We start from the raw sequence: 7016 nt of genomic DNA, 5'->3' as shown, positions 1-7016 counted from the left end.
AAAACAATGGAAGGTTGGAAACCTTCATTGTAATAAGAAGAATTTTGAGAAACAATGGAAGGTAGAGAGAACCTTCATTGTCATAGTTAGATGAATCTTGGGAAAAGATTTTTTTATGTGTGACAAAGGGAAAAAATGTAGGATTTAAGTTAGAATAAACCCTCATTCATTCTTTGACATAGGTTGAAGAAGAAATTTGGTTAATATGGGTTAGTCTAACTTAAACATATTGTCAAATATTAAAAATAGGGAGATTGTTGGTGCAATCATCATCGGGTCAAGGTTGACCAATTTGATTAAGCTCAGGTTGGTCCGAGCTTGAATTTCGATGTTTTATATAATGTGTAAGAGAGAAGTCAAATAAGTAAAGAGAGGATTGAATATTTAACTGGAAAAATTTTAACTTGAGTTTAGACAAGGAAAATCTTAACTGAAATTAGGCAAGGGAAAATCTCAATTGGAGGTTATAAGTAAGGGGAAGTCATAACTAAATGTTAGGTAAGGAAAAATCCTAATGAATCACAATTGACTTAAATATTAGATAAAAAACTTTACTCATATAAGTTTAAGGTTAAGCAATCAATTTTATCTCCTTAAATCAAATTTTTTTTTTATATTATTGTTAACTTAATAACAAATCCAAATAAACAACAATAAAGGAAATCATTTTGAGAAATTAAATCAAATCAAAACATTAAATGCATTAAGTTTTCAAATTGCGTACAATTAATCCATCCCCAATAGTCAATCTCACTTGAAAACGAAACAGAAGCAGGACAGCACGGTAAACATTCCCTATCTAGGACAACGCCCCCGTCTGAGAGACTTTAAACAGTGTAATTCTGATTCGTCGTGTCCATGTCCAGTCCCTTGAGCTTCACCACCGACTCGACGTGCCCTTTCAGTGTGTGCAGCTCCCTCATCCTGCACCAGAGAGAGAATGCATGCATGCCAAATCTTAATCACGGCGACAGGGGGTTACGTAATTCCAATAGATAATTAAGATGTATAATTTAGTTAATTACCGTGCAATCTCCGCGCGCTTCTTGGCTTGCTCGGCGATCTCCGACAGCTCCCGGTAGCTCTTGTCGTTGAAGACGGCTGAAGCTTCGGCGGATTGGAGGCCATGCAAGGTTCGTTGAGCCAACGCCCACTGCGCCTCCCTCTCACCCCTACCATAATCCTTCTTCGTCGTGAAGGCCGTCTTGTTCTGGAGTATGTTGTCCCAGGCCTTGCCACTGAGGCCGTAGCGGATCATGAATTTGAGAGCGTCGAGAGGGAAGTAGGTGATTATGCTGAAGATCCAGATGACGGCGGCCCAGCCCCAACTGATGCCCTGGATCTTAGCGAAGCTCCATGATGCGTACACCGCGATCAATGTCGCCAGCTGCAACCGAAAATGTACATGTTAGAGATGCAGCATTAATTTCAGGGTTCATGATATATCGAAGTCTTGAACTAGGTTGCTCACGAGCTGGGCGGCCAGGAAGGCAGCCACGAGCAAAAGCCCGGGGCGTTCCAAGAGGGACCAGCTCCTCGATCTGGTGACGAAGATGAGCGCTTGGCTGATGATGCTCACTTGCAGGTAAAGCGCTGCCGTTAGCTGCTCGGCGTTGTCGCGGATTGGCTCCACTCCAAATTTTTCCTATGATCATGATCAGGAAATATAAGATTTTGCTTTGATTAGTTTGAGGTGCATGTACGATTTGATTTTGATGAAAGTAAAAAAAGAACTACTCACAGTGAAGAAATCGGTGTCGTGGGCGAGGAAGAAGAAGACGACGGTGATGATGGCGAGGTAGGTACCGAGGACGACACCGGTGGCGAAGATCTCGCGGAGCTTCCATGAGTCGGGCAGGGGAGAAGGCACGACCCTGTCCTTGGAGATGGTCATTATGGTGCCGTCGTTCAGGATGGCGATGATGAGGACCATGAAGGGGGAGAAATCGAATTGCCAGATGAGGGCGATGAGCATGAAGCCGAGCACTATCCGAATGGTGATCGAGACGGCGTAGATGGTGTAGTTCTTCATCCTCTGGAAGATGGCGCGGCTGGTGAGCACGGCGCTGACGATCACGCTTAGCCCTGGCTCTGTCAGCACGATGTCGGAGGCACCACGGGCGGCGTCCGTTGCGTCGGCCACTGCGATACCGATGTCAGCCTTCTTCAGAGCCGGAGCGTCGTTCACACCGTCGCCGGTCATGCCGCAGATGTGCTTCCTGTCCTGCAACCTCTTCACGATCTCATACTTGTGCTCTGAGACGCAGGAAGCAACGGAGGAGGACCTCTCCTCTCTAAGACAAATTCCATATACATGCACAACATGTTAATAATGGCTGATCGATGCTCACCGGGGAAGACTCCAGCGAAACCATCGGCCTTCTCGATGAGCTCATCGATGGGGAGGCCGTCGACGTTGTCATTCTTGTCGCCGAGGAGGGTCGATGAAGGGTACATGTTAGTGCCCATGCCAAGCCGGCGTCCGGTTTCCTTGCCGATGGCGAGCTGGTCGCCGGTGATCATCTTGACGTTGACGCCGAGGTGGAGGGCTTGGCGGATGGTCTCTGCGCTGTCGTGCCTGGGTGGGTCGAAGAGGGGCAGGAGACCGACAAACTGCCATGGCCCGCCAGCGCCCTCTTTGCTCGCCTCGGGGACGTCCTGTCTCGCCACGCCGAGGGCGCGGAGGCCGCGGTCGGCGAACTTGTCGATAACCTCATGGATCTTCTTCTTGACATCGGGTTTGAGATCGCAGAGGTCAATGATCTAAACAAAGCGATCATTTCAAGGTCATAGATTTTGGGGGAAACGAATCAAAATTAGGGCAGAATGAAATTCGATCATGCCTGCTCTGGTGCGCCCTTGCTGGATCTGTGCCATCGGCCATCGGAATCGATGTAGGTGATTGCAGTGCGCTTGTCGACCGGATTGAATGGAAGGAAATGCACCTCCTTGATTCCTGCACGAGCCTCCTTAGGGTCGCCGAGCATTCCCACAATGCAAGCATCAATGGCGTTTCTCAACCTAGATATCCTGCCCTGCTCTGCATTACTGTATCCTTGAGTTGGTGAAAGAAGAGCGGAGGCATCACTTCGATCAGGCTCTTATCGACAGTGAGCTTGTTGAGAGTGAGGGTTCCCGTCTTGTCGCTGCAGAGCACATCCATTCCGGCCATCTCCTCGATCGCCGTCATCCTCTTTGTGATCGCTCCCTGCTCCGATAGGCGGTGGGAACCAATGGCCATGGTGACAGAGAGCACGGTGGGCATGGCGATCGGGATGCCGCCGATGAGAAGTACGAGGAGGTTGTTTATTCCGTCGCGGTACCGGCGATGCTGGATCGGGTACATCACGATGATCTCGACGACCATCCCGATAGCGATCGAGCAGATGCAGAAGTTGCCGATGGCGGTGAGCACCTTCTGGAAGTGGCCGACATTGTTGGTGCTGTCGACGAGGTGGGCCGCCTTGCCGAAGAAGGTGTGCACGCCGGTGGCGATCACGATAGCCTCGATCTCTCCTTGTTTGCAGGTGGAGCCGGAGAAAACTTCGTCGCCGGGGAGCTTCGTCACCGGGAGGGATTCGCCGGTGAGGGCGGACTGGTCGATCTTGAGAGGATCACCCTCCAGGAGGCGGGCATCGGCCGGGACGATGTCGCCAAGCTTAACGCTGATAATATCTCCGGGAACTAGTATTGCCGCCTCTTGCTCCGACCACTTTCCGTCCCTCAATACCTACGGAAAATCGTCACACCGATCGTTCAAATTGGGGAAAACTCTCCTCCCCGCAAATCGTCGAACAGTTTATGTGCACGATGGCTCACCTTGGTCTTCGGGGCGAGTCCGGCCATGAGAGCGGCGGCGGCGTTTCCTGCGCTGTTCTCCTCGATGAAGCTGATGGTGGAGTTGATGACGAGGAGGACGACGATGCCGACGAAATCTTGCCAATCTGGCGCCTCCCCCTATTTCGCAATCACAGATCAAGATCATTCCAAACGAATCAAATTGAAAATCCGAAAGGAGGAATCATGTAGTTCGTCGACGTCAACTCACTCCTCCATTAGCCAAGGCGATGGCCATGATCGCGGCCATCTCCATGACCCACGAGAGCGGGTTCCACATGAAGCCCAGGAACTTGAGGACCTTGCTCTCGTTCTTCTCCTCGAGCTTGTTGGGGCCAAAGATCTGGAGTCGCTTCTCCCCCTCGGCGGAGCTCAACCCCTCTTTGCTGCATTTTAGCTGAGCGAAGACTTCCTCCACCGGAATGCTCTCCTGCGCATAATTAACCACATGAGAATGCTGGCCTGCAATGGGATCTAAAGCATCGTTAGACGAGTCGAGATGAAGGATCGAACCAGATCAACCGTCTCGTTCTTGATCTGATCCAGGGAGATGGATTCATTGGCGGCGGCCATGTTTATTGCTTTTTTTTTGTCGTCTGTGATTCGAGCTGTTGCCCCGATCGGAGCTTGGAACGATTTATTGGACAGGGCAAGAGGAGGGGAGCGGGAGAGGCATGCGCTTCCAGCTCTTCGAGCCCTCCTTCTCGCTCGCTCAGCTCACGAATTCGAGACGAGAAACTGCTTAAGCTTTCATGGCTGGCGATGGAAGCAGGATGAGACGCCTCCATTAATAAGGGGGAGGAAAGAGGAAGAGGAGAGGACCGCCGATGAAGTCGCCGAAGGTGGCGGTCTACAGGAGGCAGAGCACGGGAAGCGGGAGCGAAGAGGAGGGGATCGCCGATGAAGCCGCCGAAGGTGGCGGTCTACAGGAGGCAGAGCACGAGAAGGGGGAGAGGCGAAGCGCGATGAGCGGGCGACGCCCAAAAATATCAACGAGAATTTGAATTTTTTTCTATTTAAAAATATCCTCAAAATTTAATCTTTAAAATCAACGAAAATTTAATGTTTCGTGCAAATCCCATTTTAATCTATTGTGTTTTGAAGACGAGCTATGATACGTTTAAGGAAACATTTTAATGAAATGTTAAAGTTACATACATAAATTTATAATTCATCATTTCATTTTTTATAAGTCTTACTATTTTATGTCTATTTTATGTCTATCCTTAAGTATTTCATTAAAATTGTATATTATTTTTCTTTAAAAGTTGTTAGCGGCTCAATACAATGCATTTATGCATGTCAAAATAGAGTAATGATATACATAAGGAAAAAAATTCAATGAAACACATAAAATTATGATCCGCCATTTAAGATTTTCATTGAGTTTTTTTCATTGTGTATATCATTTTTCGTCTATATATATATATATATATATATATATATATATATATATATATATATATTTTTGAAATTGTAGTTAAAATTTATTACAGTAAATACTATATACTGTAGGAATATAATCATGGGTGACATCTCGAATTATTTGACACGGTTAAATTTAAATTATTATATATATATATTTTACTGATTTTAAAGACCAATATTAAAATAGAACTAATCTTTAAAGACTAATTCCTCTCACGTGGAGCTCAACTGATCTTTAATGACCAGTAGCGTATGCTAGTATTGATTTATAAAATTTAGTTGGGTCAAGTCGTAATTTTTTTAACAGCAAATTAATTTGAAAAGTCTCCCGCAACATAACTTTTAGATTTTTTTTTAAAATATACATATTTCTTATTTTACCCCTTTAAAATATTGCCTTCAAAGGAAAAATAAAGAGATGGCGGTCTGACCCTTAAAAATTTTTCCATCTATTATCAAATAAATTTGAAAAGATCAGATAGGCCACAGGACAGTTTAGAAAAATTATCCGTCCGTTTATCATCATAGCAAGTGATAATGTTCATCTATTATTATAAATAAATCATTTATAAATATTAGTAAGAGATTTGTACGGATCTAATAGTGTCTTTTTCTCTCGATGAAATGAATCCAGAAAGATATATTTTTTAATCTATTAATGACTAAGAGCATCTACATTAATTATCCTATCCAAAGATTTTACCCTAAATTTTGGATAGGGTAGCTAAAAAACCTTTGCATCAGCTACCCTATCTATTCCCTAAATTTAGATTTGATGAATAGTGATTCTTTAAATTTAGGGAATGAAAACTCTACCCTAAATATATAATAATATTTCTTTTCAATCTCTCTCCTTTCACTCATTCTCTCTCCTTCCACTCATTCTATAAATATAGTAATAAAAAATAGAAGAAAGAGAAGAAAATAATAAAAAATTGAAGATAATGAAAATTTTAGGGTAGTTGATGTAGTGTGTAGTGAAAAATGATTGTCTAAATTTAATATAGTGAGCTATTTACCTTAAATTTTAGATATATTGATAGAGAAACTGATGTGAATGCTCTAACAATCCAGTAAAATATAAATATTTAGATATTTTGATAAAAAAAATAAGAAAATTTTTGACTATTCAATAAGACTTAATCAAATTATATATAATGATTATTAAAATATTATATATCCTTTTATTATCAAGAATTCTTATTTTTAGGTAAAAAAATATAAAGAAATAGGTTCGTCAGCCTATTATCTTACTATTTTATTAAAAATCTTCCCCCTTTGTTAACTAACTTTGGTGAAGCCTAAAATGAATTTACGTTAATATCCTTTTTTCTATTCACACTAAAAATAATTCCAAGGTTTATTAGTAATTCTACAAGCGAAACAATCAGTGATCTAGAGTTCGAGACTCAGCTGTGGCATATTATTATCAATTTTTCTCATCATTAATTTTCTCTGGTTGTTTTATATAAAAAAATATAGTTCTCTTTAGTCCCATATCTTAGAATTGACAACACTATGATCAAATAAGCTTCTATAAATATTTTAGGTCAATAATATTAAAAAATATACTTTTCTTAGTTTTTTTTACTAAGATAAGTATAATATTAAATTAAATTAATTTTTTTCATAGGGAAGCCATAAGGGTGACACTCGAAAATCCAAACAATTCGGATTTTCAAAGACCCAAATAATTTAGATTTTCAAAAGTCAGGTAATTTACCCTAATGACTCTACTAATGACTCTACTT

At 42.7% G+C, this 7016-nt stretch overlaps 1 pseudogene; it reads right to left on the bottom strand.

Annotated features, from left to right (window-relative positions):
• Positions 1-723: 723 nt before the first annotated feature.
• Positions 724-4748, bottom strand: LOC122026088 (annotated as a pseudogene).
• Between the last annotated feature and the right edge of the window lie 2268 nt (positions 4749-7016).

Source organism: Zingiber officinale, chromosome 10A (assembly GCF_018446385.1).
Source record: "Zingiber officinale cultivar Zhangliang chromosome 10A, Zo_v1.1, whole genome shotgun sequence".
Classification (NCBI taxonomy): Eukaryota; Viridiplantae; Streptophyta; class Magnoliopsida; order Zingiberales; family Zingiberaceae; genus Zingiber; species Zingiber officinale.
Note: the sequence above shows the minus strand (reverse complement) of the source record. Positions and strands in the feature narration are given on the sequence as shown.